This window comes from Rhinoraja longicauda, chromosome 28 (genome assembly GCF_053455715.1).
Source record: "Rhinoraja longicauda isolate Sanriku21f chromosome 28, sRhiLon1.1, whole genome shotgun sequence".
NCBI classification, from domain to species: domain Eukaryota; kingdom Metazoa; phylum Chordata; class Chondrichthyes; order Rajiformes; family Arhynchobatidae; genus Rhinoraja; species Rhinoraja longicauda.
Genome location: NC_135980.1, coordinates 14,665,329 through 14,677,238, shown reverse-complemented (window position 1 = coordinate 14,677,238; position 11,910 = coordinate 14,665,329). Strand labels below are relative to the sequence as shown.

The 11,910-nt window shown below is 43.1% G+C and overlaps 1 long non-coding RNA gene across 1 annotated transcript; it reads right to left on the bottom strand.

Annotated features, from left to right (window-relative positions):
* Window positions 1–5,623: 5,623 nt before the first annotated feature.
* Window positions 5,624–11,256, bottom strand: LOC144607269 (uncharacterized). The gene is made up of 3 exons (XR_013549084.1): window positions 11,141–11,256; window positions 10,805–10,947; window positions 5,624–6,532 (listed from the first exon to the last, which is right to left on the bottom strand). It is a non-coding gene; the product is annotated as an uncharacterized LOC144607269 (long non-coding RNA).
* Between the last annotated feature and the right edge of the window lie 654 nt (window positions 11,257–11,910).

Here is an 11,910-nt window from a genome sequence, read left to right as displayed (position 1 = left end):
TCAAGTACATTTATGTGTGTACAGTGCCTATATTCTCTCATTCTTGCACAATGATTGTGCAAGTGCTTGTTTGTGTATACGTACGCATTTCTCAATCTGTATGCCCCCATGTTCACAAATGTTACTTGTGTGTGTGGATCACTCATGCAGAGGTACATTCATGTTAAACTCACTTTTACTATTCACTATTTTAATTTGCATTACTCACAGTTTGCTCTCTGCTCCCCACGTGTTTAAGTCGAATCATGGAGTGGAATTAGAGCGCAGAGTAGTAATAAAATATAGATTCTAACAATGTATGCTATAGAATACATAGGAAGTGACCAAAGTCTAGAGTGGTCAGAACATGTTAAGGAGGAAGGTTCCAGTTAAATTGGAGCCATTAGGGCAAGTGTGCTTTTCCCTGGAGTGAATGGGGCAAATAACCTATTCATTTTTCATTAAAATATGTTGGAAAGGTTTGTGATTTTATCAGAACTGTGAAGTAAATGACAAATCTTGGTCATTTATCCATTTTATAGAAAGAAGCAATATCGCTTGACCAAAGTGAAGCTGTGCTTATAAAAATGCAAAAAAAGTGATATTAACTAATGACCACAAATGGTCAGGGTCAAATGTCAACATAGAATTATTGACATAAATGCAAATTATGTTGTTGAAAATAAAACTGTAATATAGGTTATTTTTGTCAATGTCAGATGTCAAGAATTAAAATGTCAGTCTTTTTTTGTTTAGTTTAGATACAATGCGGAAACAGGCCCTTCGGCCCACCGAGTCCACACCGACCAGCCATCCTAACACTATCCTACACACACTAGAGACAATTTTTTTAAACATTTGTACCAAGCCAATTAATCTACAAACCTGTACATCTTTGGAGTTTGGATGGAAACCAAAGATCTCGAAGAAAACCCACACAGAACATGGGGATAACGTACAAACTCCATACAGACAAGCAACTGTAATCAGAACTAACCCGGGTCTCTGGCACTGTAAGGCAGTAGCTCTACCCTACCGCTACACCACCGTGTTTTCATCGAATATAAAATACAATTAAAATTTGTATTGTTAACAAGTGCAAATGCATCTTAAAACTCAATTAAGCTTTCTCCTGCAAAACAAATCATATTCATTTAATTGAGAGCAGATATGTTGTATACATACATAACAGATCAAACATGCATATACACTGATGTATTCCTACATATCATATCATATGATATATATACAGCCGGAAACAGGCCTTTTCGGCCCACCAAGTCCGTGCCGCCCAGCGATCCCCGTACATTAACACTATCCTACACCCACTAGGGACAATTTTTACATTTACCCAGCCAATTAACCTACATACCTGTACGTCTTTGGAGTGTGGGAGGAAACCGAAGATCTCGGAGAAAACCCACGCAGGTCACGGGGAGAACGTACAAACTCCTTACAGTGCAGCACCCGTAGTCAGGATCGAACCTGAGTCTCCGGCGCTGCATTCGCTGTAAAGCAGCAACTCTACCGCTGCGCTACTGTGCCGCCCATCCGTGTTCATAAACAGGACCAAGCTTGGTGTGATGCTTCCAAAGCTTGATAGTGTGCCAATGCATAAGGCTCTAGGTGGAGAAACACTGCCAGTATCTGTGATACCAAACCCCCCCCCAAAAAAGCTTTTGACTTTGAGTTTGTTTTGGAACAACCCACTTACAATCTAGATAAAAACCTTGAGCTATGTGCTTCATTGTTCTATTAAAAAAACAAACATATTGGAATGACAAGGATTAATTTAGGGTTTTATACCTAGAAACAACCATAAGTAGCTCTGCTAAAATGATAAGTATGAGCATACTAGTAAGTAAAATCATTGCAGCATGCCCATTATTCCAGAAATACTGTCACTGTACTCTTACATTTCCACCCTTGCTAAAATCAGGCTGGTGCAATTTCCTGAAGAATAATTGTGGGGACTTTGGCTTTGAACTGTCTTCTCTGCTTTCAGAAGCATTGACTGAAGGCACAGATACAGTGCATTCAGAAAGTATTCAGACCCCTTCACTTTTTCCACATTTTGATACGTTACAGCCTTATTTTAAAATGGATTAAAAAAAATTTTTTTATCATCAATCTACACATAATACCCCAGAATGAAGAAGCGAAAACAGGTGCTTAGAAAGTTTTGCAAAGTAATTAAAAAGAAATAACTGAAATATCACATTTATATAAGTATTCAGACCCTTTGCTATGACACTCAAAATTGAGCTTGTGTTTATCCTGTTTCCATTGATTATCCTTGAGATGTTTCTACAACTTGATTGTAGTCCACCAGTGATAAACTAAATTGATTGAACATGATTTGGAAAGGCACACACCTGTCTATATAAGGTCCCACAGTTGACAGTGCATGACAGAGCAAAAGCCAAGCCATGAAGACAAAGGAATTGTCCATAGACCTCCGAGACAGGATTGTGTTGAGACACAGATCTGGGGAAGGGTATAAAACAATTTCTGCAGCATTGCAGGTCCCAAAGAGCACAGTAGCCTCTGTCATTCTTAAATGGAAGAACTTTGGAACCACCAGGACTCTTCATAGAGCTGGCTGCCCGGCCAAACTGAGTAATCGGGGGAGAAGGGCCTTGGTCAGGGAGGTGACCAAGAACCCGATGGTCACTCTGACAGAGCTCCTGAGTTACTCTGTGAAGATGGGAGAACCTTCCACAAAGACAACTATATCTGCAGCACTCCACTAATCAGGCCTTTATGGTAGAGTGGCCAGACGGAAGCCACTCCTCAGTAAAAGGCACATGACAGCCCGCTTGGAGTTTGCCAAAAGGCATCTAAATGACTCTCGGACCATGAGAAACAAGATTCTTCTAATGAAACCAAGATTGAACTCTTTGGCCTGAATGCCAAGCTCATCACCTGGCCAATACCATACCCACTGTGAAGCATGGTGGTGGCAGCATCATGCTGTTGGGATGTTTTTCAGTGGCAGGAACTGGAAGACTAGTCAGGATCAAGGGAAAGGTGAACGGAATAAAGTACAGAGCGATCCTTGATGAAAACCTGCTCCAGAGCAATCTGGACCACAGACTGGGGCAGAGGTTCACCTTCCAACAGGACAATGACCCTAAGCACCCAGCCAAGACAACACAGGAGTGACTTCGTGACATGTCTGTGAATGTCCTTGAGTGGCCCAGCCAGAGCCCGGACTTGAACCCGATCGAATATCTCTGGAGGAACCTGAAAATGGCTGTGTATCGACGCTCCCCATCCAACCTGACAGAGCTTGAGGGGATCTGCAGAGAAGAATGGGAGAAATTACCCAAATACAGGTGTGCCAAGCTTGTAGCATCATACCCAAGAAGACTTGAGGCTGTAATCGCTGCCAAAGGTGCCTCAACAAAGTACCAAGTGAAGGGTCTGAATACTTATGTAAATGTGATATTTCAGTTATTTCTTTTTAATTACTTTGCAAAAATTTCTAAACACCTGTTTTCACTTTTTTATTATGGGGTATTGTGTGTAGATTAATGATTTTAAAAAAAAGAATTTAATCCATTTTAAAATAAGGCTGTAACGTAACAAAATGTGGAAAAAGTGAAGGGGTCTGAATACTTTCTGAATGCACTGTATATCAGGATCATTATGGAACAAAAATGTTTTGGTAATTACAAAGCCAGTAGGTGTCCAGGGAAAATCACATTTCTCAGCGTGACTGGAGGTGGGATTGTGAGGAAAGGCTAAATAGGAACTGATGCTCTACATCACCGTTTCAATGTTCGCACATCTGTGTCACCCCAGCTCTGCTGGAGTGCTGTCACACAGTCATTAGAGATCCTGTGGATCATGGAATAAACAGCGCCAAAGGATACAATTTAATGACAAGACTACCTAAACTTGGCAAAAAATAGCTGTCACATTCAAAATTGGTTCAGTGTCTTTTTGTAAACTGAAAATTCACATGTTCTTTCCACTCTGGGTTGGGATTTCACAACAAAGAACAAATGAAACAAAGTATGGACATATTCTGCATTTTAAAACCTGATGAAACAAGGCAGCAAGGGAGGGAACATATGCCAGTTTTGCTTAAGACCATGGGGGGAAATTAATTTTCTAACACCTACGATGAATACTACTGCATTGATGATCTTTCTTTGCATATCCCTGCATCTGCAAAGCAGAACTACCAATTCAGTGAGTTGGGCCAATAAGTGCCAATTTTGCATGGTGCCTGGGAGTCAAGGGAAGGGATTCAGTGTCCGTGACTACGTTTTCTGGACTGGTGAGGATTCCAGACCACGCTTCACTTCTGGTGAGGTCCTCCAGCAGCATGTGAGGCATACTCCATTTTGTAATATTGCAGTAGTAACATTAATAATACATTACATGCTCAATGAAATCTCTTATGAGGCCTGTGATGGTCATGCGCAAATATAAGGGCGGCACGGTAGCGCAGCGGTAGAGTTGCTGCTTTACAGCGAATGCAGCGCCGGAGACTCAGGTTCGATCCTGACTACGGGTGCTGTACTGTAAGGAGTTTGTACGTTCTCCCCGTGACCTGCGTGGGTTTTCTCCGAGATCTTCGGTTTCCTCCCACACTCCAAAGACGTACAGGTATGTAGGTTAATTGACTGGGTAAATGTAAAAATTGTCCCTAGTGTGTGTAGGATAGTGTTAATAGTGTTAGTGTGCGGGGATCGCTGGGCGACGCGGACTTGGTGGGCCGAAAAGGCCTGTTTCCGCGCTGTATATATGAAATGAAAAATATAATTGGCACTCTAAACTGCAATACAATTTACCCAGAGGTTCCCATTACTTTTAGTGATCATATTTTTCAATCAAGACCAATTACATGGCATATAAAGGTTATGTGCTACAATATTGTTTTTACATAGTCTCCTCCTCCCTCTAAAAAATGGAAGATATCCTAAGGTTATCAGGAGATTTCACAATTGGCCTTAGAGCACTAATCCTGCAATTCACAATAACTCACACCATGAAGCACTTAAAAACTAGGAAGTCACCAGACAACCATGCGGTTTAGCTCAGCAATATCATATTGCTGACACACATTGGAGAGTCAAACACGGTTTAAGCAATAACTATTGGCCTCAACGTCCTGGGCAGGAACTCCTGTACAGTGAATATGAAGGACAGTGAACACGGGCAAGATTGATCTATATAATGCTACGTGACTTGGATAGGTTAGGTGAGTGGGCAAATGCATGGCAGATGCAGTATAATGTGGATAAATGTGAGGTTATCCACTTTGGTGGCAAGAACAGGAAAGCAGACTATTATCTGAATGGTGGCTGATTAGGAGAAGGGGAGATGCAGCGAGACCTGGGTGTCGTGGTGCACCAGTCATTGAAAGTAGGCATGCAGGTGCAGCAGGCAGTGAAGAAAGCGAATGGTATGTTGGCATTCATAGCGAGGGGATTTGAGTATAGGAGCAGGGAGGTTCTGCTGCAATTGTACAGGGCATTGGCGAGACCACACCTGGAGTATTGCGTACAGTTTTGGTCTCCTAATCTGAGGAAAGACATTCTTGCCATAGAGGGAGTACAGAGAAGGTTCACCAGATTGATTCCTGGGATGGCAGGACTTTCATATGAAGAAAGACTGGATAGACTCGGCTTGTACTCGCTGGAATTTAGAAGATTGAGGGGGGATCTTATGGAAACTTACAAAATTCGTAAGGGGTTGGACAGGCTGGATGCAGGAAGATTGTTCCCGATGTTGGGGAAGTCCAGAACAAGGGGTCACAGTTTAAGGATAAGGGCGAAGTCTTTTAGGACCGTGATGAGAACATTTTTTTTCACACAGACAGTGGTGAATCTGTGGAATTCTCTGCCACAGAAGGTAGTTGAGGCCAGTTCATTGGCTATATTCAAGAGGGAGTTAGATGTGGTCCTTGTGGCTAAAGGGATCAGGGGGTATGGAGAGAAGGCAGGTACGGGATACTGAGTTGGATGATCAGCCATGATCATATTGAATGGCGGTGCAGGCTCGAAGGGCCAAATGGCCTACTCCTGCACCTATTTTCTATGTTTCTATCCCCTTATCAGAGTATCATTGTTATACCCGGAGACAAATCAATGTGATAAAGGAGGCCAAAGAGTTGGATCTGTGAAATATATGTATGTTTTAGTGTTCTTTAGCTTGTTTTATGTGGGGGGTGGGGGGGTTGTGGGAAACTTTTTTAAATCTCTTACCTCAACGAAGATGAGATTTTTTTTCCTTATCATATCTCCGTCCGCATTGCGGCATAACATTGTGGAGTTGGCGGCCTCTTGCTGGAGATCGACTTTGGGAGCTGCAACCACAGGAGCCTGCAGGACTTATCATCGTGGAGCTGGCGATCCCTGTTCCTGTTGGAGATCGACCTTGGAGCTCCAACCGCGGGAGCCTGCGGACTTTAACATCGTGGAGCTTGCGGTCCCTGGTTTTGGAGCTCCAAGCCGCTGGAGTTTCGACCGCCCCGAACGCGGGAGCTTCGATCGCCCCGTTGCAGGAGCTTCGATTGCTCCGACTGCGGATGTTTCGACTGCCCCGACCGCGGGAGAATAAAGAGGAAGAAAGTTAGACTTTATTGCCTTCCATCACAGTGAGGAATGTGGGGAATCCGCTGTAGTGGATGTTTATGTTAACTTTTATGTAATTGTGTCTTGTTTTTTTTAGTATGGCTGTATGGTAATTTGAGTTTCACTGTACCTTAATTGGTACACGTTACAATAAACAGACCTTTGAACCCTTTGAACTCTTGTACATCAGCGAGACCAAACGTAGACTGGCCAATCGTTTCGCTGAACACGTTTGCTCAGTCTGCCTGGACCTACCTGATCTCCCGGTTGCCAAACACTTTCATTCCCCTTCCCATTCCCCCACTGACCTTTCTGTACTAGGCCTCCTCCATTGTCAGAGCAATGCCAAAGGCAAATTGGAGGAACAGTATCTTATATTTCGCTTGGGCAGTTTATAACCCGTGGTATGATTATTGATTTCTCTAACTTCAAGTAACCCCTGCATTCCCTCTCTCTCCATCCCTCCCCCACCCAAGTCATACTGGCTTCAAAGTCGTCTTGTTGAGTCTCATTGTCTGTACTCGTTCTCACCTAATGAACAGCTAACAATGGCCTGTTTCCTTTATCATTATTATGTTTTTGCATATCTTTCATTCATTGTTCTTTATCTCGCTACATCAGCTTCTATATCTCTTGTTTCCCTTTCCCCAGACTTTGTCTGAAGAAGGATCTTGACCCGAAAAGTCACCTATTCCTTTTCTCAAGAGATGTTGTCTGTCCCGCTGAGTTACTCCAGCTTTTTGTGTCTATCTTCGGTTTAAACCAGCATCTGCATTTCCTTCCTACCTATTACATATTCATACTGCTCTCATACAACATTCTCTGTCAGTCAGGTCTGTGAAGAGGCACCAAATTAAGGTTGTACACTGGTTTTTGTCTACATATGTGTGCATGTACCTTGCTATTTGGTACGTGGATGGGTAAATTAATTTAATAATATCGCAGTGCCTTTTCAGTAAATCTGACTCTTCACATATTGATGGCTTTAATGTAGGTTACTATGACATTAGTTACTTAGCAACAGAGAATGACAACATCGGGAGTTTGGCCTTCTAGATTGCAAGCGTAGTTTGCCTGCACCCTCCGGCAGGTTGGTGACGATAGTTAAGATCCTAAACCCATACACAAACAAGGATTCTAATTCTGTTACACAGCCCAGGAAACAAAATGTGCTCTCAACCTGATTCACTCCTCGAGGCTTGCCCAAATTTACCCAGGTTTAGCAGTTGCATCTTATTACTCCTTCATGTACCAATTCCTCAGCCACAATGTGCTTGTGCCTTTGCATGCTCTTCCTAATCACCTCTGTTATGGCCCTAAATCCATTTTCCAACTGCACTCAGTCATCTCCAGCCCTAATCATTTCATTGCATTAATTCCCTTGACTGGCCTTCTTTGTGTGTGCTCGAGGATGTGTTTCTCGTGAGAGGTGCTCTGGCTACACAAAACTGTAGCTCAGGCTGGAAGTGAAGCGTGATCTGTTTGAGGATGAGCACCTGGAGACCCTCAGCTGTGTGCTGACTGTATTCATTGATGTTGCCCTCCCCCAACCAATTCTGCTCCATACCAATGAATCTAGAAAGGGCAGCAAGCAGCAGGAAACTGAATGCATATCCTATTGATCTTTGCTCTTGAACTGCCTCCCACTTCAGACAGCTAATCAAACACTGTTACCTGCTGCAGTCATGTTCATGCAGCAAACTGCCATGACAACAGTGCTGTGATTCACACCCAGAATTACCTACTTTTTTTTTAACCGTCTTACTGAAAAATATTAGGGAACAAGTAAATTACCTAAATTGGAGTTCAGAGTTACAGGGATGGTAACTATTCTTGTTGAAACAACCTTTTAAAAAAATATATTGATTAAAGTTCATTATCCAAAATTATTTTTAAAAATACTTCTGCCCCTGCTCCCTTTGCTCCCTCAAATATTGCTCACATGGACACTGAACTTTGCTGAAGTTTTGATTCGTAGCTTTTAGCAGGACAACTAATCATGGGGTCAAGTTTTGACAGGACCGAAAGGGATTTAGACACAAAATTTAAAATGGTCAGATTTTTTTACATGTCCCTCTATTTCACTATCTTTCTCATCAAAAATTTACAACAGTTTCACCTCATCTGTTCAATGAGCCAAGACCATTTCACATTCTAAAATTTCTCTCATGTGCCCTCACAAATGTACATTATTTTAAAATTACAAACCAGTGGAATTTTTTTTTTTCCTGTTCACTGTCAAATTGCTTTTCCATTTCCAAAATCTCATTTTCAATGTTTGGTAGCTTTGGTCACCCTACTATAGGAAGGATGTCACTAAATTAGAACGAGTGTAAGAAAAAGATTCACAATTATGTTACCTGAACTGGAGGCTTTGAGTTATGAGGAGAGGAGAGGATGAGCTAAGACTGTTGTCACTGGAGTGCAAGAGGCTGACCTTACAGAGGCATATAAAATCATCAGAGGCACAGATAGGTGAATACAGTCTTTTCCCCAGGGTTTGAGTGTTCAAAGCTAGATTAAAACATGAAGGAAGATTTTAAAGTGATCTGAGGGGTAACTTTTCCCCCCACAGAGAGTGGTGCATATAAAGGAAAGAACTGACAGAGGAAATGGTAGAGGCAGGTACAATTACAACATTTAAAAGATACTTAGACAGATATGTGGTTAGGAAAGATTTAGAGAGATATTGGCCTGGTGCCGGCTAGTGCAAACAGCTCAATTAGGCCAGTTGGACAAGTTGGGCTGCTGGGCCTGTTTCCATGCTGTTTTGCTCTACGACTCTAATGCTTATATTAATGATCTTGTAATCCAGAAGTGGGAGTTCAAATTGAATTCAACAAATGTGGTAATTATTCTCTGAAAATAAAGTTAGTTGTTTGCAGGGAGAATAAGCAGTTCTTAATAATCCAGTCTGACTTTCATAAAGCATTATGGTTTGCACTAGGTTAAATGGACCGTTTGCTTGTAATTGCTCTTGGGACATGAGCAGCCACCTGCTTCTCTACTTCAAGATAAATAATCGCAATACCCAAGCCATTTTTCATTGACAGTCACCACTAGGATTCACTATGGCGAGAGCCTGTTGCTTAGTGTAAATCTCAGATCTTCATTTACTAGGGCAGTCATTTTCATTCCCATCCACTCGAGTGGAAAGACTCGAGTTTACAGAGGCATCACAATTGCAGCACTTCATCAGCACTGTAGTTTCAGCCAGGTGGCATGTCTAAGCTAGTGCAAAACATACCTACGAAACACTAAATAAAATTTGAACCTACGATCTGTGACTTAATGACTCCGTTCTTGCCACATAGGATGCCCAAATCATTCTATGCAATCTGGCGCTTGCAAAGGCTTTGTGCTTGTGCTCAAATCTTCACGGCACTGCAGATGCCAGCATGCTGGTGCATGGACTAGAAACATCCCTGGTGTTGTATGTTATACAAATGCAAGAGCATCTGCATTCTTTCTGGCAGGTTTCCTGTCTTTCCCATGTGATCTTTAACCACTAGTAAAGGTCGGATTCTTTGAATATTGAAAGAAGACAGGAGACATCAAAAGGAGGAGCATGAGGTCAGTGACAGTCAACAGACCGCATCAATCAACTTCAAACGTTTCTCTCGAAAACTATTAGGGTGACACCAGGTCCCAAAAGTGAAAGCAATTGTATTGAACAATCACTTACAAGGGTTGGCAACCTGTCTGCTGCCCACGTTGAGGAGATCAGCGTGAACAAAAGACCTCTAGCCCTTGATAATCATTCACCCACTCTCACAGTTAACTGTCAACCAGTGCACTGCTAAAACCAGGGATTGACGTACGTTGCAGTCTGAGTCACCACACAGTACCTTTGGGCAGATGGACATATGTTTGTTTTGTTGTCACCTTCTCCTATATAACAATGATCTATTCGACATTTTCCTTGAACTGCATTTCTTTTGATGTCTCGTTTTCACACATTTTACCCCTCCTTATCTTTGTGTCTCCCTCTCCCCTGACTCGCAGTCTGAAGAAGAGTCTCGACCTGAAATGTCACCCATTCTTTCTATCCAGAGATGCAGCCTCTCCTGCTGAGTTACTCCAGACCATGTTCGTCGGTTCATGTTCCCCAAACTAACTTGGAAGCCCGACTTCAAATGGCAGACGCCATTCAGGACCCATTTTAAACAGAAGCAGTGCCCAGTCCATGCAACCCCGACAGCTCCAACCAATGTTAGAATTGAACCATTCAGTACCTTGTCATTCAGTACCATCGTTTCAAGGTGGTCTCACGCCTTCCACCAACCAGCATGCTGTGTCCAAAGTTTTCATCCGGCATTGTCAGCAGCGGTGAGAGCGGGCATCCTTTGTAAAATGTTCTTCGCGAATGATTACATCTCTGTAGCCAGAGAAAAAGAAAAGGAAAATAAATGGGGGGGGGGGAGAACGAGATGGAGGGAGCGGCGGAGAGAGCAAGAGAGAGAAAGAAAAAGAAAACAGCGGAGCAAAACCAACAATGGGGAAATGAGAGTGTGGCAGAGGTAGCGGCAGTGGAAGGGAAGGGGAAGGGTGAGATATTAAATGCCCCGCACCTTGTCACAGAGCACCCTCACACGCTGGGTCAGCAGGAAACTGCTTGCGCTGAGACTGACAGGGTTATGACCAAGCAATCATTCACAAAGACGCCCAAGCCGGTGCCAAACACACCTACGAAACATCAAATAAATGTCATCTATGCAGCAACAAGGCAGAGACTGGATTGATTTTTAACTCCTTGAGATCCGAGCTGCGGAAAATCTGCAATTCAACCAAAATGTGGCGGGTCTGAAGAACAGGGCGGATGCGTCCAAGTTTAACTGGAAGTCTTGTGCCGGTTCTGTGGAATTTGGCGCAAGCATGTCGGGTGAGGAAGGGGCATAGTCAATGCACACCCGACCCCCACCCTACCGAGTTTCCAATGATGTGTCCCAATTCGGTTCGCTTTCAAGTCGGGAGCGATAGTTCTGTAAATGTCAGGGGAGGAGCTCTGGGTTGAGACCGAATGAAACTCGCGGTTCTCATCAGAAGCGGGTTCAAATCTCCCTTCACACAACCCTCGCTTGCAGTTTCAAGAGGCCACACGGGTAGCTTTGAGTAGAAGCGCTGCTGTGTTTCAGGGAACGTGCCAGTCCATAAATTTGAGGAAGGATATTCTTGCTATGGAGGGCGTGCAGCGTAGGTTCACTAGGTTAATTCCCGGAATGGCGGGACTGTCGTATGTTGAAAGGCTGGAGCGATTGGGCTTGTATACACTGGAATTTAGAAGGACGAGGGGGGATCTTATTGAAACATGTAAGATAATTAGGGGATTGGACACATTAGA